At 39.6% G+C, this 22,635-nt stretch overlaps 1 protein-coding gene across 2 annotated transcripts in view; it reads left to right on the top strand.

The window, feature by feature from the left end:
• The window catches only part of ATP8A1 (ATPase, aminophospholipid transporter (APLT), class I, type 8A, member 1), a 290,919-nt gene that overhangs the window by 3,994 nt on the left and 264,290 nt on the right, over positions 1–22,635 (top strand). For both annotated transcript variants that reach the window (XM_006877299.1, XM_006877300.1), the window contains exon 4: positions 9,622–9,667. The gene's annotated coding sequence lies outside the window, so the exon portion shown is untranslated. The remainder of the gene's footprint in view (positions 1–9,621; positions 9,668–22,635) is intronic.

Genomic DNA, 22,635 nt, shown 5'->3' with positions numbered 1-22,635 from the left:
TCTTGTATGTTACATGTCTTGTCGCCCATATTTACATATGATGGTCCTCTTGTTGTTGTTAGGTGCCATCGAGTAGGTACCAACTCATAGTGACCCTGTGCACAACAGAACGAAACACTGCCTGTTCCTGAGCCAACCTCACAATTGTTCCCACATTAGAGCCCACTGATGCTGACACTATGCCAATCCATCTCACTGGGGATCTTCTTTTTTTCTGACCCTCCATTTTATCAAACATGATATCCTTCTCCAGTGATTGGTCCCTCCTGACAATATGTCTGAAGTATGAGAGACGAAGTTTGTCCATCCTGGCCTCCAAGGAGCACTCTGGTTGTACTTCCAATACAGATCCATTTCATTTTATCTAATTTTCCTAGATCCATACTTTGTACATTCCATGTTCCGATTATTAATGGATATTTACAGCTGCTTTTCATCATTTTGAGTTGTGCCCCATCAGCAAATGAAGGTTCCGCAGGCTTTACTCCCACGGGCTTTACTCCATTTGCGTCATCACGGCCAACTCTTCTTTGAGGAGGCAGCTCTTTTCCCCAGTCGTACTTTGAGTGCCTTCTAACCTGAAGGGCTCATTTTTCCAGGACTATATCTGACAGTGTTTCTCTGCTATTTATAAAGTTTTCAGTGACTAAATATTTGGAAGTAGTTCATCACTCATTCTTTCTAGTCTGTCTTCATCTGGAAGCTCATCTGAAACCTGTCCACCATGGGTGACCCTGCTGGTATTTAAAATACCAGTAGCATAGCTTCCAGAATCCCAGCAACTCACAAGCCACCACGGTATGACAAACTGACAGATGAGTGGTAGTAATGGCCCTCTAGCTCATGAATAATATTCCTTCCCCTCTCGCTGACCCCCTCTAACAATCACAGAATGTTTATTTTATAAAAAATGAGACTTTTCGTAACTTTTTACAGCAGAGGACGTATATAGTATTTGTCCTTTTGTAATTGATGAATTTCACTCAGCATAATGTCCTTCAAGTTCATCCATGTTGAGAGATGGTTTACAGATTTTTTTTCCCCCACTATTTTAACCTATTTTTAACTGTGTTACTTGAGGAAGACAGTACATTTTTTCCTATGTTCTGTAAATACTTCTTTGCCTGTCTGGGATGATTTGTCAAGCCTCAGGAAGACTGTCAGAAATGCAGAAGGGTTAGGAAAGGAGGAAGGAAGACAGGAACAGTGCATAGAAATGGAATAAGTGATGTTACTTTGAGGGGATTGCAATCAATGAGATGAAACAGCATGTGTATGAATTATTGAATGTATAACTGAGTATCTTCTCTGTAAACCGTCACCCAATTCATAATAAAAAGTTTTTTAAAATGTCAGATGATAAGGTGATAAAAGGCTGAGATACAGTGTTAAGGATACTTCAGTTTAAAGCAAGGTTGGCTGTTCAAACTTAGCAACTGCTCCTAGGATCACTATGAGTCAAAACCAACTCGATGGCATTTACCAACAGTATTGTTTTTGTAGAGACTCAAATTGAGGTCTCATTAAAAAAAACAGGAACAATAGCATCATTTGACCCTTTAAAAATGGGTCAAATGTTGTAATCATTGCAATGAAACGATGAGTGTAATACCCCAGTGTTCTCCCATAACTATCACTCAATTCAAAATAAGAACTTAAAAAAAAAAAAGGATCAGCAGAACATTTAGATCACTATCCTCAAAAGCATCAACATGTCTAAGTAAATGCAGATGTTGCCTATATAAAACATCTTATTTCTCTTGATTAGAAGTGATACTTGATAAGGATCCTGAGCTTAAAAGTGTTAAGTTTTCTCTTCTCACCCCTATTGCTCTACACAGACTTTACCTTGTTTCATATTATGCTTGGGTTTGGAGAGCCACAGGAATTGGTGTTGATTACATCTTTGTCGCTACCATTTGTACTCCTATTTTTTTTGTTTTGTTTAACCTATTTAGAGAGCCTGTTATTTGCCAGGCATTGTGTTACTTGGTGTTTTGTTTTGTTTGTTTGTTTTAATTATTGTGGTAAAATATGCATGACATGAAGGGTGCTGTCCTTATTAGCCATTTTTAGGTCTACAATTCAGAAGCACTCATTACGTCTACAGTATTTTACAACCATCACTACCTATTTCCAAAACTTTTTCATTACCTGAAACAGAAACTCTATAACTATTATGAAATAGCTCCCTATTCTCCCCTCTTTTCAGTTTCTGGTAATCTCTAATCTACTTTCTATCACTAAAAATTCATCTATTCTAGAGTCCTGGTGTGGCGCAGTAGGATAAATCATTGGACCACAGGATAGATTGGCACTGCAAGGTGGCAGTTCAAACTCAACCAGCTGCTCCTTGGAAACCCTATACAGGGTCGCTATGTGTCTCCACTATATTGCATATAGTGGAACCATACAATATTTGGTCTTTTGTTTCTGGCTTATTTCACTTTTCTGCTTTCAAAATGCATCCATGATTTAGCTTGCATTGATGTACACACATAGGTTTGAGTCCTGATTTTAATTCTTTGAATATATATACCTAGGGGTGGACTGTCTGGGCTCAAACATGACAACAATTATGAGGATGGCACAGGACTGGGCAATGTTTTGTTCTGTTGTGCATAGGGTCGCTGTGAGTCAGAACAAATGCTAGTTCTATGTTTTAAGTTTCTGAGGAGGCACCAAATTGTTTTCCACAGCAGTTGTACCATTTTACATTCCTACCCGCCATTCATAAGGATGCCAGTTTTTTCCACAATCTTACTAGATTATGCTATTATCTGCCTTTTTGATTACAGTCATCCTGTTGTTAAAGTGCTGTTGAGTTGGTTACAATTCACAGCGACCCTGTATAGGGTGTCTGAAGAGCAGTTAGTTTGAACCATCGATCAGTTCAGTGCTTATCCTACAGCACCACATCAGGACTAGTGGATACAAAAAGACTTCTGGTGGCACAGTGGGCTGAGTGTTGGGCAGTTAATTGAAAGGTCAGTGGTTTGAACCCACTAACTGCTCCACAGGAGAAAGACCAGGCAGAAAGTCTGCTTTACAGAAAGTCTGCTCCTGTGAAGATTTACAGCCTCAGAAACTTTATGGATCAGTTCTACTTTGTCCTGTAGAGTTGCTGACTTGGAATGGAGTGGAAGGCAGTGAGTGGGCTTCGTGTGGGTGTGAAGTGGACTCTCACTGTGGTTTTGATTCGCCTTTCTCCGAGGACTAACGATTCAACATCTTTCCATGTGTTTATTGGCCATTTTTATATATATTTTTAGACAAATGTCTATTCAGGGTCTTTTCCCAGTTTTTAAATTGGGTACTTTATCATCTTCTTGTTGAGGCAGAGGAGTTCTTTGTACATTTTTGATATTACAGCTTATACATACGATTTGAAAATATTTTCTTTTATTCTGTAGTTTGACGTTTTACTTTGTAAAATACATCGAAGCGCAAAAGTTTTCAATTTTGATGAAGTCCAATTTATAGTTTTTCTTTTGTTGCTCATGCATTTTGGTGTCATAGCTAAGAATTCAATGCCAAGTACAAGGTCATGAAAATTGACTTCTATTTTTCATTCCAAGAATTTTACAAGCTTTTATATTTAGATATTGGATTCCTGGTACGGCATTGTAAGATCAGTACTGGTCTATGAACCACAAGGTCGGCAATTCAAACCCACCATTTTTAGGCTAGCTCTTTTTCACTTAACAATATGCATTTAAGACTTTTCCATGTCTTTCTGTAACAATAGCTCATTTCTGTCTATGGCTAAATTAATACTCCATTATATGGATGTACCATAGTTTATTCACTTATTGAAGGACATTTTGGTGGCTTCCAGTGTTTTTTATATGTGAATAAAACTACTGTATGCGTTTGTATGCAGGCTTTTATGTGGACATAAATTTTCAGCAGGGAAATGAATACCTAAGAGCACAATTGTCGGCTTGTATGCAAGACTTCATATGTTGTTGTTAAGTCCCTTCGAGTTAGTTCTGACTCATCACTACCTTGCATAGTGTTTTCAAGGAGTGTCTGGTGGGTTTGAACTGCTGATCTTGAGATTAACAATCCAGTGTGTATCCAACAGAACTACACTAGGACCCCCAGCGCTCTTACCCCACTGTCTTATTATGATTCAATGCAATCATAAAATGTATTGAACTTTTGGGTGCCTTGTACTGCTCTACATGCCTTACACTTGTTTTAAATGTTATAATCATTCTTCAAAATAGTATTGGTATTATCCCCATCTTGCACATGAGGAAGAAGAGGCAGACAGGTTAACTTCCCCTGCATCACTGTAGATGCAAACTGGGATGGCTGCAGGGGTCTGCTTCATAATGACAACTCTAAACTGCCTTCCTGTCTTTACTTTCTTTTCCTGAAACTATAGGTCCTGGTGTGACAGTCTTCTTGAGGCTTGACCATAAATAAGGTTGGTTTGAACTGCAAGGTTGGCAGTTCAAACTTATCAGCCACTCTTTGGAGTGGGTCACTGTGAGTTAGAACCAACTCGATGGCACTTACCAACAACAACATAAGCTCTCACTGTGTTCTTGCACCTTGTGTTTGAAAATATGTCATAAAGAAAATGAGAGTCAAGGGAATTTTGGAGCAGGAGTTCTATTGGCACAATGTAGTATTAAGTTACTATTGTTGTTGTTAAGTGCTGTTGAGTCAGTTCCAACTCATAGTGACCCTGTCTAGGATTTTCCAGGAATGATGGGTGGATTTTAACTGCTTACCTTGTGGTTAACCAGTCCAGTGTTTATCCTACAATACCACACCTGGACTCTAAGTTACTATTAGAAGGCAAATAATCCGGCAGTTCCTGAAGAATGTAATACTAGTTAAATTTTTCTAGAATAATAATTTATCAAGAAATTTTTATCATACTGGAGTATAAAGTGATAGAAATTTTGTAATACTGCTTCTTAGATGAGGGGAAAAGGTAGAGAATTGAACTAAGTGCTACCTCTTACAGAAAGTACAATAAACATATGTATTCATTCATTTGACAAATGTATGTTATTGTTGTTAAGTGCCATCCAGTCGATTCCGACTCACAGTGACCCTATATAGGGTTTCCAAAGAGTGGCTGGTGAGTTGGAACTGCTGACCTTATGGCTCAACCGGCCTTATTGTTCAAACTGACCTTGTGGTTCAGTGCATATCCTACAGTAGCATATGGGATATGAAGCACTATTTAAATGTGAGACATTCATTTTGTTCAAGGAAGGTTTGTGCAAAGGAATGATCTGTGGTTCCATACCTGAGAAAAAGACCACATCTTGGAGGTTACAGATACAGGCTGACTTCTGGCTAGAGTTTGAGATGCCTTTGAGACTGCTAGAGGGAGAGTTCAAAGAAAGCAACCGCATGTAATAGTCCAGAGCTCAGATGAGAGTCTTCACTGGCCTAGATTTATGAAGCGGTTGTAAGGGAAGCTGCAGGTATGGTGAATATGAGCTAGGAAGGGAGTGAAGAGTGAGAACAGAAAAGGGTCAGGCATTAGTAAGCCTTCAGGGATTCCATCACTGAAACAAACGGGCTCTAAAGAGGCAGAGGTGGAGGTAGGAGACCTGGACAACGATGTGAGAAGGATTGCCTAGGTAGGGAAGAAGGAGCCCAGGAGGCACTGTGATTAAGTGCTTGGCTGCTAACTGAGGCAAAAGGTTGACTATTTCCTGGTGACAGTGTAGGATAAGCACTGGACTACTAGCTGCCAGGTCAACAGTTCAAACCCACCAGCTGCTCTTCGGGAGAAAGATGAGCTTTCTGCTCCTATAAAGATTTATAACCTCAGAAAGCCTATTTGTTGTTGTTGTTGTTTAGTGCTGTGTTTAAGTAGGAATTGATGGGTGGGGTTGGTTTTGGGGTTGGTTTTGACTATTTAATCCCTAGAAGTACACCTGGCCATCTGCTCCGAAACTGCTTAGAGCCTGTAAGAAAACTCTCTGGGATAGTTCTACTCAGCCTCATTTTCTTAAGGTCGTTATTAACAAGCCACCAAGAGTATTTTGGAGTTTTATCAATTATACAGTATTCTTTACGCTGCTACAAATTTAATAAAAAACTTAAAAAATATATATATTTTTTATGCTGGCAAAAACATTGCTTACTTTTGGAAGCAATGATTTGTCTATTGAAGGTTTGCATTATTACATTTACATTAGTATTTTATTCTAAGAAACTATTCTAGTATATTCCCGTATATAATTGTGGCAAGAATTTGTTCCAACAATTCTTCCACAAAGACATTTGGAATGCTTGCTTTCTTTGCCTTTTGTTCAGTTCTGTCACTGATTGTTTACACTGAATGAATTCACACTGCTGGCATTTATTCTACAACATGTGAACATTGCTGTGCCCCAGAGGAGTGCTAAGCCACAACTCTACAGTTTGGTCGCAGAGTGTTTTTGTAAGTGCGCTGTGTTTCTAAACCATCTTTGTTTGCAAATGGAAAACTTTGGAACTCACGAGTTTTCCATTTGTTCCAACCCAGTTCATAGTCAGTTACATGCAGCTGAATCAGACCTTGGACTTCATATGATAGCACCTTTGAGCACAGTTAGCTGCACTCTTTGCTGTTTTATTAATGTAGTCCAAATGCGTTAGACTTGATGCTATAGATTTAAAAAACAAGTCCCGGAAAGCCTCTAGTTCAGTTGTACAGATGGTCACTTGGTCTGGTCACTCAATTTTTTTTAACTTCTCTTTTTATTACTCACTGCTGTGAAACCTTAGTAGTCCTGGTGGTGCTGTTGGATAAACACTATACGGATAACATCAAGGTCGGCTGTTCAAAACCACCAGCCACTCTAGGGAAGAAAGCTGAGGCTTTCTGAGCCTGTAAAGATTTACAGCCTCAGAAACCTTTTATAGGGTTGCTGTGAGTTGGAATTGATAATGGCAGTGAATTTTGTTTTTTGGAGCTTAGTGTAGTGGTTACGAATCGGGCTGTGAACCTTAAGGTCAGCGGTTCGAAACTACCAGCTGCTCTGCGGGAGAAAGATGAGGCTTTCTACTTCCGTAAAGATTTACACCCTCGGAAACCCTATACAGGGTCGCTATGGGTCGGAACCGACTCGATAGCACATAACAGCAACAACAACAGCATAAAACTTTAGCTTATGTAACTCCTCATGAAACTCATCCACTCATAGTTAGGCTAACTGATCTGTTTATCATATAATTTTTTAAAGGGTTTTGGGAGGAGGAACAGTAGGGTATATGGCTTGTGATTTCAGAGGTAAGAGTGTTGGGAAGCAATAGATAGAAGAGGATATATGCAAATAATAACTGTCTTTGGTTCAATTCGTTTATGAGATCAGCCTGTGATAAAATTATAGGGGATCTACTCAACTTAATTAGATAATGAATTTTATATAAGAACTAAGATTATTAAATGATACCTTTTGTCATTGAGTCAATTCAAACTCATAGCAACTTTTTACTGCCTGGTAGAGCTGCGCCATAGGGTTCCAAGGTTGTAAGTCTTTACAGAAGCAGACTGCCATCTCTTTCTTTCTCTTGTGGTACTAAATGACAGGATAAACAATGGTCTTGTACATGCTTTTTTTTTTCCTTCTTCACTACTTAACTAACTTTTTATTTATCCACTTTATAAAGCCTTTTCTTTTTTTGTAGTTTTTATTGTGATTTGAGTGAAAGTTTACTGGACAGATCATAAGTTTTACATTCAACATATCATACACCTTGTTTCCTTATAGTGGATATAATCCCCTCCATGTACCATCAGTTAACAGTATTTCTCTCTATTCACTTTGTTGTTGTTGTTGTTGTTAAGTGCCGTCGAGTCGGTTCCGACCCATAGCGATCCTGTACAGGGTTTCTGAGGGTGTAAATCCTTACGGGAGTAGAAAGCCTCATCTTTCTCCCGCGGAGCGCCTGGTAGTTTCGAACTGCTGCTCTTTTTATTTATTTATTTATTTTTTTCAAACACTCAGGCATATATAATAATTTAACCACCAAAGGGCACATTCTGTAAGTCTGCCTCCTGGCCACCAGCTCTCAGTCCCTCTCTTTCCATGAATCTAGAGTCCTCAGCTGCTCCCTCTCTCCATGTCCCATCTCTGCCTCCATCTCTGGTGTTGCTGCTTCTCTGGATAAGGTCCCACATTCTGCTTGTGCTTTTCTCCCTTGATGGTCTTAGGGTCCTCTAAACTACTCTCCATTTTTGTTACAAAACTTCTGTGTTTACAATTGTGACAGTTTCAATTAGTCAAGAGAACAATTATTCACTATTGAATCATAAGAATCTTATCCCCATCTCTTTTCACCAGACCCATCTAGACAAGATGAAAACTTCAATGGGGACTCTATCTTTCCCTGCACACTCTTAAACTCCCTCTAGAAAACTTGTAAGCCAGTCACTTTGTGCCTTTATTGCCCCTCTCATTTTAGGTAGCTAATGTCTAAGGTCTGGTGTGGCACTGTGGGTTAATGCACTAGACTGCAAAGCCATTTGAACTGCAAGGCCAGCGGTTGAAGCTTACCAGCTGCTCCTCGGAAACCCTATACAGGGTCACTATGGGTCAGAACTGACTTGACAACACTTCATAACAACAACAACGTCTAAGAAACCTGTCCCTATCTACCCTGTATACAGAGGGGATAGCATTAAAACTTGATGTGAAGACACTTTTCCTCTCTGTTCATAGTTTGAGTTTCTACATCCATGAGTGTAGGTCAAGTTCATCAAATTGTAGCAATTTACCCTTGTTTCCTTTATCACAAAAATGTTTTTTGAGATGTGAGTATCAAGCCATCGAGGCTAGGCCAGATGGGTACTATATGCAAGTTTGGGTGGTCTTGTGTGTCTCCCCTCACTTCCTATCAGCTGGATGCTTAACTCTTAGCTCTAGCCCTCTGTGCCTATGTCCTTGTCCATGGGCTCAGGTGTCCCCAGGTTTCACCCACCATACTTCGGACCAACCAGCCCTTCCTATTCTCTCTCTCGTCTCCACAGTCTTCTTTTTTAAGTGAGTTATTTAAGCAAAAGAATGAATCAGTCTTTCAGGTCAAACTTTTCTAATACATTAAAAGTTTAATCTTACCTGTGTGTTAATTTAAGGAGCCCTATGGAAATCCTATAAGGAGCTCTGATAGCGTAGTGGTTATGAATTGGGCTGTGAACCCTAAGGTCAGAGGTTCGAAACTACCAGCTGCTCCACAGGAGAAAGATGAGGCTTTCTGCTCCTGTCAAGATTTACAGTCTTGGAAACCCTGTACAGGCTCACTATGAGTCGGAACTGACTCCACGACACATAACAACAACAACAATGGAAACCCTATACAGGGTCACTATGGGTTGGAATCGACTCGGTGGCACTTGAGAACAACCAGAACAGCAAACTATTCCCAGCAGTACTGTGGAAAGGTGCTGTGTGGATTGTGCTTTCAGCTTGAAAATGACCAAATGCTCTCTGATTCTTCCAGTCTCCAAATCCCCATTGATGCTTGCTTACTAATAAATGTGATTTGGGTAGAAAAGAGAAAACCATGGAGAAACGGAAAGAAATCTTCTGGTGTGAGTGCTGTTTAGTTTTATTAATCATTCACTTTTTCACAGTGATTTTTGTTTGTTTGTTTGTTTAGAAACGGCATAAAGCTGATAATGCAGTGAACAAGAAACAGACTCAAGGTAAAAAGTTTACATTTTATTTCTTGTGTGTGTCAGATATACTTGCAGTAACATACAAAGGTCTCTTAAATGTAACTTATTTGAGAGTTCTGAGTACCTAATAAGTTTTTGCTGTAGGGTGGAGTCTTGTTTGCAGGATTTATTAGCGTGACACCTAAATTCACATGGGAGTGATGCACAGTGGTAGTACTTTAGAAAAGGCAGCATTTAAAATAGATGTACGTGCTCCACAGCAATGCTGTACCTAATACTGGCCATGATATCTTCAATTGTTTTTGGCAGTGTTAAATAATATAAAATGTCTGTATTTTGTCTGTATTCTACAGAGGTTGCTCTAAAACAGATTTGTTAAAAACAAACAGATGTGGTTACTTGTGAAAAAGACATATTGGGGACACTCAATTGTGTCATACCCAGAGGTCATGTGTGTTCCAGAAATAATGAAAATAAATAATGACAGGCCAGCATAGCAATTTGACATGGCTGATTTGAGGATTGCTGTGAGATGGAGTCCTGGTGTGTGTGGCACCACAGGATAATGTGCTGGACCGCCAGGTCAGTTTGAATCACAAGGTCGGTGGTTCAAACTCACCAGGCTAGGGCTCCTAGGAAACCCTACACAGGGTTGCTATGAGTAAGAACCAACTCGATGGTACTTAACAACCACATAACATGAGTCAGAATAGACTTGATGGTGTAGTGGGTTTATTTTGGTTTTAGTATTTTGATGTCGGTGACATTTTAATGCAGTCATTAAATATCCTCGTCTTGTTGTTGTTAAGTGCTGTCAAGTCGGTTCCGACCCATAGTGACTCTGTATAGGGTTTCCGAGGAATGACTGGTGAGCTTGAACCACTGACTTTGCAGTTCAGGTGGCTTGGTGTCTGGCGCATTAACCCACAGCGCCTCACCAGGACTTCCATATCCTCTTAGATATAAATGTATTAAACAGTGTTCAAAACCCATCAGACTACATCCTTAAGCCTTTCCTCATCAGAATGTCTCACTTCTCTCTCTCAAGTCCCATGATATGATAAAAGTTGGTGGTGTCTGCAAACATTGTCTGTAATTAGAAATAGGGATATCATGGCTGACATCAGGTGGATCCTGACTGAAAACAGAAAATACCAGAAAGATGCTTACCTGTTCTTTATTGACTATTGTTCTTGTTGTTGATAAGTGCCATCGAGTCGGTACCGACTCATAGTGACCCTATGCACAACAGAACAAAACATTGCCCGATCCTGAGCCAATCTCACAGTCGTTGCCACGCTTCCATCTCTCTGGGGGTCGGCATTTAACTGTGTGGAACATAACAGACCATAAACAATATTGCAAAGAATGGGTAATTAAGAACACTTAATTGTGCTCATTAGGAAGTTTTACGTAGACCGAAAGCAATCATTGGAACAAAACAAGGGAACACTGAATGGTTTAAAATCAGGAAAGGTGTGTGCCAGGATTGTATCTTTGTACCATACGTATTCAATCTGTATGTTGAGCAAATAATCATAAAAGCTGGATTATGTGAAGAAGAACATGGCATCAGGATTGGAGGACTTGTTAACAACCTGTAATATACAGATGATAAACCTTGCTTGATGAATGTAAAGAGGACTTGAAATACTTCCTGATGAAGATCAAACACTACAGTCATCAGTATGGAGTGCACATCAATGTAAACAAGACAGAAATCCTCACAAATGATCCAATAAATAACATCATTATAAATGGAGAAAAGACTAGTATGAAAGACTTCATTTTGCTTGGATCCACAATCAACATTCATGAAAGCAACTGCCAGACATCAAAAGGCATATTGCATTAGGCAAATCTGCTGCAAAGGACCTCTTTAAAGTGTTGAAAAGCAAAGATATCTCTTAAAGGACTCCTGATATATGTACTCCTGACACAAGCCATAGTATTTTAAATATAGAATCAGCACTGGACTGTGAACCACAAGGTGTGCAGTTCAAACCCACCAGCTGCTCCTCAGAAGACATTTACAGGGTTGCTATGAGTTGGAATTGACTCATTGGCACTTAACAACAAAATATGCACATGAGAGTTGGGCAGTAAATAAGGAAGACCATAGAAGAATTGATGCATTTGAATTGTTTTGTTGAAGAAGAATAAAAAGGACTATGAACTGCCAGAAGAACAAACAAATCTGTGTTGGAAGAAGTACAGCCAGAATTCTCCTTAGAAGCCAGGATCGGCAGACCTTGTCTCTTGTATTTGGACTTGTTGTCAGGAGGGATCTGTCCCCAGAGAAGGATGTCATGGTTAGTTAATAGAGGGTCAGTGAAAAAGAGGAAGGCCCTAAATGAGATGGATTGATATAGTGGAAATAACATGGGGCTCAAAATATAGCCACAATTGTGAGGATGGCACACTCACTGGGCAGTATTTCATTCTATTGTGTATAGGTTCTCTATGAGTCAGAACCAAGTGGACTGCACCAAACAACAAGGTCATCAATATGCAATTTTTGCACTTACTGCCATGTTGCTTGGAATATTCCATAGCACCTTTAGAAACAAACAGATGTAATTTTTCCCCTCAACATATACTGCATATTGTAGCCAAGAGGTGATTTACAGTCAAGTCTTGGCCTAAGAATTTAACTAGCACAGTTGAAGATAAACATATGTATGTGATGATATTCAGCAGCCACACTGATAGGTGCTCCTATTTTCAGGGCACCAAAGTCCCTCCCTAGATGGTGCAAACAATTTCCTTAACCTAAAGGTTGGCAGTTAAATTCACTCAACAGTTGGCAAAAGAATGGTCATGTGATGATCTGTCTCCATAAAGATTGTTGTTGTTCGATCAAGTCAGTTCTGACCCATAGCAACTCTGTATAGGGTTTCCTAGGAGCAGCTGGTGAGCTTGAACCAGCCACCTTGCAGTTCATACTGACCTTGTCCAGCATTAACCAACAGCGCCACAAATATTATAGTGAAGAAAACACTACGGAGCAATTCTGCTCTGTAACACCTGGGGTTAGCATAAGCCACAACAACAGATATGCAAATGATTTTGTCCTGCAGATTTTAAAGAAAATCCATATTCAACAAATTATGGCTTTTATTTTAGGTTGATTCTTGAAATTGTTTTCTTTTTTTCCTCTGATTAGCTTGAGGGATCTTGGTGTGGGCTTACAGGATAAGCATTGGACTGCTAACCACAAGGTCAGCAGCTCAGACCTATCAGCGGCTCCTCTGAAACCCTATGCAAAGTCATTGGGAGTCAGAACCGATCCAGGGGTACTTAACCACAACATCAAGGTTGAGTATTGGTCTCCTTTTTGGTTTGACAGTTGACAGGAAATAACAGAAATGTGGATTAGGATACTGTTTGCTGTCGGAAAACTTAAATTGCTTAATATGAAAGCCATCTGTTGCCATTAGACCTGAATGAAATGAAATTTCTTTCCAGAATTGAGGCAGGAGATGATGTGTAGGAGTAGGAAGAGGGGGTATTTTTGACAGATAATTAATTTTGACAGACATTTGAGTATTAAACTTAAATTTTCATTTTTGAAATGTTTATCAAGGCCACATAATATTTCAGAGGATACATTTCTCTCAGATTTAAATATTAACCCTTAGATAGTCTTAGAGAAATGGCTATTTTCTCTCTTATTTTCCATTGCGGTACTAGAAAATTACTTTCCTCTGTCATTTTCTATTGAAGTGTAAGTTCATCATTCTTTTTCCAACATTTTCAATCATTTAATTGTACAGCACCTGTCTGATGCTTCATCTTGCCAATTAGTGAGCTAACTCAGGGATCAAGTTGTGTATTTGGGACCTGAGAGAGTAAGAATATGTTAAATAGATCATCATCATCACAATTTATGGAAAGGGCATTTTAGTTCTGGAGATGTGTAAGTTGGTTAGTGTCAGTGGGGTGACAAATGTAAGATTGTATATTGTTCACTGAACACTTAGTTGCCAAGAGAGAGCAGAGAAATTAATGCTCAGAAGTCCAGAGAGTGTGAATCTTGATGAATTTTGTAATCTGCTCCCTAAGGATTGTGACCACTTCTCGTGAATCTTGCATTGTGTGTGTATAAGGGCTCGTCTGTACTAGATTATAATGCTCCAGGTCCATCCTCTAACTAACCTCTTAGGTGTGCCCCAAAGCTCTCCGCCCAGACCCTGACCATAGCAGGTGTTCTCTATGTGCTTTGCAAGTGAATGGATAAATGGTACTTGAGTTTCAAATAAAGAAGAAAGGAAAGGGATTAGAAATCTGGAGTATGAGAAAGATGATGAACAATGTTTTCATCACACTGTGATCCAGACTGTTTTGCAGGCACTGATAAAATTCAAATGTAGCAAAAGTTCTTGTTACATTTTTACCTTCTTTGTTGAAGTCATTATATCATCACTTTACCCTTGGTAAGCCTCTTGGGAACACAATAGTTTGTCCACTTGTCATTTTTGTTACTCAAAACTCTGGAATACTTCCACTTTCTGAATGCCCTGGTTTTGTATGTAAACTTACCTCCAAGTCCTCTTATTATTTTAACTCAGCATTTGCATGCCCTCTTCGATGTGTCTGTACACACATTGGATGCAGTTTCTTTTTTCTCTCTGAACTCAATGGTCTTGCCAAACTCATCTCTGCAGTAATTTCTAACTGATGCATTTCTAATGATCATTGTAATGCTGTCTACAAAATGAAGCTGATCCTGATACGAACTTATTATGGAGGTTAAACTAGATTTATTCTTATGTTATAAAGGTATGCTTTTGTTTTAAAATGTTATTATGGTTAGATCAAAATACAACAACAAATCCATTGTCATTAAGTCTGTTCCAACTCATAGTGACTCTGTAGGGTAGAATTGAACTACCTCCATGGGAGCACTGTGGCTCTGTAGGGTAAACACTGGACTGCTAACCAAAAAGTTGGTAGTTTGAGCCCACCAGCTGCACTATGGGAGAAAGACGAGGTTTTCTGCTCCTGCAAAGATTTGCAACCGTGGAAGCCCTATACTGGGTTGCTATGAGTTGAAACTGACTATACAGCAATAGCAATAGGGATTCCAAGAGTGTAAAATCTTTAAGGAAGCAGGCTGCTACATTTTTTCTCTCACGGAGTAGTTGGTGGATTCAAACCACTGACTTTTCAATTAGCAACTGAGTGCTTTAACTACGGCAACACCCGTGCCATTATTTCAAGTGGAACAGCACTGTGTGGTTTCATCTAAAAACACAACCTGGGAGACTGAGAAAACAGGTACAGAAGGCAGATATTTTGCAAATGTGAAATGCCTCCTAATGAACTTGTTGTTAAGTGTCATCAAGGAGGTTCCAACTCATAGCGCCCTGTATAGGGTTTCCAGAACCACTGACCTTGTGGTTAGCAGTCCAGTGCTTATCCTACAGCGTCACACCAGGACTAGAGTTGGTTTTTAATAATCCCAGGCTGGGATATATTCCTTGAAGAAAGATGTGTGTACGTTCTGCAGGTGAGAATGGTGGCAGTCTGACTGTGGCAGGCAACACCATGCTGATGACCTGGCTTGATGTGGCCACACGTGGTGTGACGCTGTAGGATAAGTACTGGACCACAAGGTCACTTTGAACCACCAAGTAGACAGTTGAGTTGGAATTGACGGCACATAACAACAAAAACATCTGTTGTTTCTCAAGGTTTTCTTTCCTTCTTTAAAAGACTTATTTTAATCTAATACTTAGTAAAACAGTGAGGGTTATCACTGCCTCATTGTTTTACTAAGTATTAGATTAAAATAAATCTTCATAAAGCAATTTCCCTTTGTTTTAATTTAGGAAAAATACAACACGGAAATCGTTGAAACCAGGCACATAGCTAAAAATAGCAAACCCACTCATCCCTCCCTACACACTTTCCTTCCTGTGAGTTACAGTGGCCTTTTCTGAAATGGAATTGAATTGGTCACGCCTGATAGCCAGGAACAAGCTCTTCCCTGAAGAGCATATAGTTCGTTATCTCCAAAAGTACTCCGTTTTACTTTTAAAGGCCTCCATGAAAAAATACTGAGTTACTCTGTGTTAAATATATTTTGGATTTTTAAATCTAAATGATGAATTAGCCTATTGAAGATTGAATCCATTCAGTTTAATTCCTTTCAATGTTGTGCAAAAGAGTAACATTATTGTGCTAAGGGTTGTAAAATATCACCACTGAGAAAGAGAGTGTGCTGTCCTTTTGTTCCCAGAGAGGTACCCCACATCTGATCCATCTATTTTACTACCTGACATACATGATTGTTAATATTTTGTCATACAAATTGAACTAGTCTTGTTGTCTTAGTTTTCTCTACTGCTACTATAGCAGAGATACCACAAGTAGATAGCTATAACAAACAAAATTTATTTTCTCAAAATTTGTTGTTGTTGTTTGGTGCTGTTGAGTTGACAACAACTATAGCGACCTTATACACAACAGAACAAAATACTGCCCAGTCCCATGCCAATCTCATAATCATTACTACACTTGAGTGCGTTGCTGATGCTGTTGGGGGTCTTCCCCTTTTTCATTGACCCTCCACTTTACCAAGTACGGTGTCCTTCTCCAGGGACTGGTCCTGATAATATGCCCGAAGTAGTTTTTGTTAAGTGCCGTTAAGACAGTTCCAATTCATAGAGATCCCATATAGGGTTTTCAAGAAGCAACTGGTGGAATTGAACCGCCAGTCTTGTGGTTAGCAGTCCAGTGTTTATCCTACAGAGCCACACCAGGAGTCTTCTTTCTCAGAGTTAAGGAAGCTAGAAGTTTGGGTTCTGGGTACCTACTCTAGGGAAAGGCTTTTTGTTTATGTCATTTCTGGGAAAGGTCTTTTTGTCTCTTGTGCTTCTCGTTTCTTGGTCCCTTGGAGAGTTAACATCTCTCATGCCCCCTCTCTCACTTCTGCTGGCTTGCTTGTTCAATCTCTTTTAAAGCTCAGAGGAAATTGACCCTTGGCTCAGCTAATAGAATCCTGCCTCATTAATTTAATGATGACAACCCATTCCCAAATGGGATTTTAACTGGTGGTAGGGGTGGGGGGGGGTGTGTGTGCCCTGGAGTCAGTTCTAACTCATCGCCACCCTGTATAGGGTTCCCGAGGTTGTAAATCCTTATGGGAGCAGAAAGCTTCATCTGTCTCCCTCGGAACAGCTGGTAGTTTCAAACTAGCTGACCTTGAGGTTAGCAGCCTGTCTCATAACCACTACGCTACCAGAGCTCCTTGGGATTATAACTTTTTGTTGTTGTTTAGTGCCGTGGAGTCCATTCCAATCCATAGCGACCTTGTATAGGGTTTCCAAGGCGCAGCTGGTGAGCTTGAACCACAGACATAGAATTCAGGATTTTCACCCAAAACATAGTTGACAGAATTCATTCCATAACATTATGTATCTTCAACAACAGCTGGGGTGAGAGAGGGAGATATTGATTTGTAGGGAAATACAGCCCCAGATTGCCTTTCATTTGTCCTGTAAGTGTAAGTTACAGAATAACACATGCCACTCAGGAAATTTAGTGACACATTTAAAGGGAGAGAACACATTTCAGGGTTGACTTTATGACTTTGCTCTTGTTTCATTTCCTGTGTCCATATATCTTACTCATTTTATCATTTATTCTTGAATTTAAACCAGATACTCTGTTTTCATTCCATCTGTTTTTGCCAAACCTAAATAAATTATATCTTCATATTTCCTGAGAAAAACAGGTTGTAATTCAAAACTAAAATATTTGATCATTTCACTTACCTGTATAAGACCCAGTGTAGAAAGTTTAGAGAGACATCAACCTCAGTTCTTGCCACATAGGAAATTCTAATCTAGTAGGGAGGGTGCTCACAGTCCTGGTGGATAAAGTTCTGGACCACAAGGTTGGTTTGATTGAATCACAAGGTCAGCAGTTGAGACTCACCAACCGCTCCACAGAAACCCTGTACAGGGTCACTGTAAGTTGGAAATGACTCAGAGGCATATAATGGCAACAACAGCAGAGGGATGCTCACCCAGAAGTACCTCAGAAGACAGGTTTGGAGGTCTGCTTTAGAGTCTATCATCTAAGGCATTTGGTGATTTGAATCCATCCAGAGGTCCTGCTTCTGAAAGGTCAGAGCCGTGCAAACCTTCTGGTGTACAACTCAACTCTGCAACACCTGGGATCAACAGAATTGACTCAGTGGCGGCTGATTTTTGCTAGGATGCAAGTTTGAGATTTCTTGTGCAGCAGGTTTATCTAATGCAATTTGTCATTTGGTTTCTTAAGTGCTGCTTACATGATTGTTGATTGTGGATTCGAGAAAAATGAAGTCTTTGACAACTGCAGTCTTGTCTCTGTTTATCATGTTATTTATTGGTCCAGTGGTGAGGATTTTTGTTTCTTTTATATTGATGGGCAATCCATACTGCAGGCTGTGGTCTTTGATCTTCATCAGTATCTAAAGTCCTCTTCACTTCCAGCAAGCAAGGTTGTATCATCTGCATATTGCAGGTTGTTAATGAGTCTTCCTGCAATCCTGATGTCACATTCTTTTTCATTTAGTCCAGTTTCTTAGATTGTTTGCTCAGCATACGGATTAAATAAGTATAGTGAAATGATAATACCCTAATGAACACCTTTCCTGATTTTAATACATTTTTTATTATCTTGTTTTATATTAAGGAATGCCTCTTAGGCTGTCAGCACATTTAAGTGTTTTGGAATATCCCCTCTTCACAATGTTATTCACAGTTTGTTGTGATCCACACAGTTGAAAGCCTTTGCATAGTCAGTAAAGTCTGAGCAAACATCTTTCTGGTATTCTCTGCTTTTAGCCAAGATTCATCTGATGTCAGCATGCCATTCCTTGTTCTGTGTCCTCTTCTAAATCTGACTTGAATTTCTGGTGGCTCCCTTTTTTGGTGTACATATTTGAATTATCTTCAGCAAAATTTTACTTGGCGTGTGCTATTAATGATATCATTCAGTAATTTTTGCTTTTCGTTGGATCACCTTTCTTAGGAATGGACACAAGTATTGATCTCTTCCAGTTGGTTGGCCAGATAGCTGTCTTCCAAATGTCTTGGCATAGACAAATGAGTGCCTCCAGTGTTACATCAGTTTATTGAAACATTTCAATTGGCATTCCATCCAATTCTGAAGTCTTGTTTTTGCAAGTGCTTCAGCGTAGCTTGGACTTCTTCCTTCAATACCATTGGTTCTTGCTACCTCTTGAAATGGTTGGGCATCAACCAGTTCCTTTTGGTACAGTGACTCTTTATTCCTTCCATCTTCTTTGGATGCTTTCTGCATCATTCAACATCCTACCCATTGTTGTTGTTGTGTGCTGTTGAGTCAGTTCTGACTCAGAGACCTTATATAGAGGTTCCAAAAGTGACTGGTAGATACCAGCCCAGTGCTTATTTTACAGTGCCACACAAGTATTAAATATCACAAATCAAGGGTTTTAATCTTTTCTTGAGTGCTTTCAGCTTTCAGCCTGAGAAATGCTGAGTGTGTTCTTCCCTTCTGGTTTTCTAATTTCAGGTCTTTGCACATTTCATTATGAGCTGCCCTTTGGAATTTTCTGTTCAGTTCTTTCATTTCTTTATTTCTTCCAGTAGACACATAATGTGATAGAGAGGGGAATTCAGTAGGTTCCCTTTGTCTTTGGTGTGAGTAGACTCTAAGAATAGCTATGCAATTTGATTTAACAAGCAAGTGTATGCAAGAGATTTTAGTAGTATCATTTTGGGCCACAATGAAGTGTTTGCCTTAAAACCTTTAGATGGAAGGGTATAAATTACTGTTGAGTCAGTTCCAACTCTTAGCAGCCCTGTATAGGGTTTACGAGGAAAAGTTGGTCAGTTTGAACTGCCTACTTTGTGGTTACCAGTCCAGTGCTTATGAATGAATGAATGCTTCAGTATGGGAATGTTGATTTATTTTCTTTATCCACTTCAAAATCATACTCTCCTCCACTTAAATGATTACTATGTGACACAGATTGGAGTATAGTCACTTTTCCATGCTTTTTCTGTCTTCTGTGACGTTGGTAATACTCACTGACTTCTTTGATGATTTGCCTCTTGCTCCTTACTTAAGAGGTGAAGTGACACCCGGAGACAGCATCCTAAGGTCTCATGTAATGATCCCAGAGGCAGACCATTTGTGATGCGTGTGGTTACAGGTTTCCCTGGGCAGCATTTGATTGAGTTCTGAGAGACTCACTCCTTCCAGTGTTTTCGATTTCTGGGAACTTCTTCCAACAAAGCTGTTCACTAGTAGCTTGCTACGTAGAAGTAGATCAAATTCGAAGTCTTTATTTAAAGTCTGTGCATACCCTTGTATTCTCCAGACTAATTGGTATGTGCAAAAAGTAGCAGGTATGTTTATATGGAAATGGGGAGAGGTGGAGGAGTCTTGCATTTAAAAGAATGGGATGCTAAAGTATCATATGTCAGGACATTCTGATCCTTCTGTCATTGTTTTATTCTCTTTTTCTCAGGCATAATGAATATCTTCTGCTCCATTGCTCCTGCTCTTAAAACTCTTATATTCTAGAGCTGGAAACAGAATAGAGGCTCTGTTACTTTGGGTCCATGGAGGCTAAACACTCAATATACTTTCGTGCTTCCTCTAAGGCCATTAGAACAGGGTCAGAGTAGGTCAGTGATTAAAAATAACCAGGTTGCTATTTCAATCTCCAGCTTAATACATGTGGTATGGTTTATTTTCATTGTTCTAAAGGTGGGGTCTTTAGGAACCAGATCCAAAGGAATGACCACAGTGAAATTTATGATCGGCTTTTTACCAGGGTCTCTACTGAAACTTGAATTTGCACAGAAGCTGTTTACATGATGTGAGCTTGTTTTTAACTCCACGTGAATTTTGTATTGCTTCTATGTACTAAGATGGATCTAGCCTCAAATTTGTAGAAGATGTGCACTTAACATTCATCATTTCTTGTGCTATGGTTTTGTGTTTCAAAAACAGATGGAATAGCTAATGCAAAATTGAAAAAAAAAATTGGAGAGAGGAGAATGACAAGAATATACGAATATACGAGAGGGCTTCAAAAAGTTGGTAGAAAATTCCATTATCTTTTTTTTTTCTTAAATTTTTTTTTGTGGATTGAGGAAAAGTTTATAGGGCAGATCATCAGTTTTACATTCAGCAAATCATACGGCTTGCTTCATTACAATGATTATAATCCTCTCTATGTACCATCAGTTCACAGTATTTCTCTCTATTCACGTTAGCTCTTTTAAAAAACAAAGAAACAACACTCAAGCATAAATAATAATTCATACCACCAAAGGGCACCTTCTGCAAGTCTGCCTCCTGGCTGCCAGCTCTTAGTCCCTCTTTTCTCATGAATCTAGAGTGCTCGGTTGCTCCCTCTCTTCGTGTCCCCATCTCTGCCTCCATCTCTGGTGTCGCTGCTTCTCTGGATAAGGTCTCACATTCCTCTTGTGCTCTTCTCCCTTGATGATCCTAGGGTCCTTTGTTTCTGGACTGTAAGATTAACCACACCCCTGTTTTTGTTACAAAACTTCTACCTTTACAACTGTGACAATTGCAATTAGTCATGATAACAATTACTCACTGTTGAATCATAAGAATCTTATTCCCATCTCTTTTAAGCAGACCCATCTAGACAAGTTGAAAACTATTCAGCACGGACTCTTTCTTTCCCCATACACTCTCAAATTAAACTCCCCCTTGAAACCTTATAAGCCAGTCACTTCATGCCTTCATCACCCTCTTATTTTAGGTTTGTTGTTGTTGTTAAGTAATGTGGAGTAGCCAGTGTCAAAGTTGCCCATCCCTATCTACCCTGTGTACCGAGGGGATAGCATTGATACTTGATGTGAAGACTCCTTCCCTCTCTGTTGGTATTTAGAGTTACTACCTCCATGAGTAAGGAGCTCTGGTAGCGTAGTGGTTACGAATCAGGCCGCAAACCTTAAGGTCAGCAGTTCGAAACTACTAGCTGTTCCATGGGAGAAAGATGAGGCTTTCTGCTCCCATAAAGATTTACAGCCTCAGAAACCCTATACAGGGTCACTGTGAGTCGGTTCCGACTCCACGGCACATAACCACCACCACCACCTACATTTGTATAGGTCAGGTTCATCAAATTGTAGCAATTTACCCTTGTTTCCTTTATTAAAAAAAAAAAATTATTTAATCTTCTAATCGAGTTCTGATTGTCAAGCCACCAAGGCGAGGTCAAATGGGTACTATCTTCAAGTTTGGGTGTACTTGTGTGTCTCCCCTTACTTCATATCAGCTGGTTGCTTCACTTTTTGCTCTAGCCCTCCGTGGCTATGTACTTGTCCATGGGCTCAGGTGTCCCCAGGTCTTATCACACTTTGGACCAACCAGCCCTTCCTTTTCTTTCTCATATCCAGGTCACTGGGAGTCAATGGATCATGGTTGAACTCAGCCTATTTCTTCATTGCTGTCTTTCTCCCCCTCTTCCACTCACCAGTAGTCCAATGTAGTCGCCAGCAAGCTCACATGCCTGTTCATTCATGTTTTCCCTTTAAGTTTCAATATTAGAGGGGGATTTGTCCTGAAGGAACTTGATTACTTGCCTTAATGGCTTTCCAGCGAAACAGCTTGCTTATTCTTGTAGTAGTGACGTTTTTGTTTTGGGTTTTTCCATATGATCTTTCTTTGAAGATGTATCTTCTGTTGCTCTTGCTGTTCCAGGCTGGTCTTCTTGTCCTTTCTAGTTGGAATGTCCCACCTCATAAGATTCTGGATGGGACTCAGAATTCCACCTATACTCTGTGAAGTCCTATACTCTGTAAAGGCTTTGCAAGAGGCCTATTTTACTGGGCAAGTTCTAGAACCCCTTTTAGGTATTCCAGTCAGTTATAGGCTAAAGATGGGCTTACGTAAAGTTTTCTCTAATCATGTTTCCTGACATTTCTTTCTATCCCACTCAAGTATCTAATTTACAATAGTAGGCAAGAGAA

Source organism: Chrysochloris asiatica, unplaced genomic scaffold (genome assembly GCF_000296735.1).
Source record: "Chrysochloris asiatica unplaced genomic scaffold, ChrAsi1.0 scaffold00465, whole genome shotgun sequence".
Classification (NCBI taxonomy): Eukaryota; Metazoa; Chordata; class Mammalia; order Afrosoricida; family Chrysochloridae; genus Chrysochloris; species Chrysochloris asiatica.
This window is presented reverse-complemented; position numbering and strand designations above follow the sequence as displayed.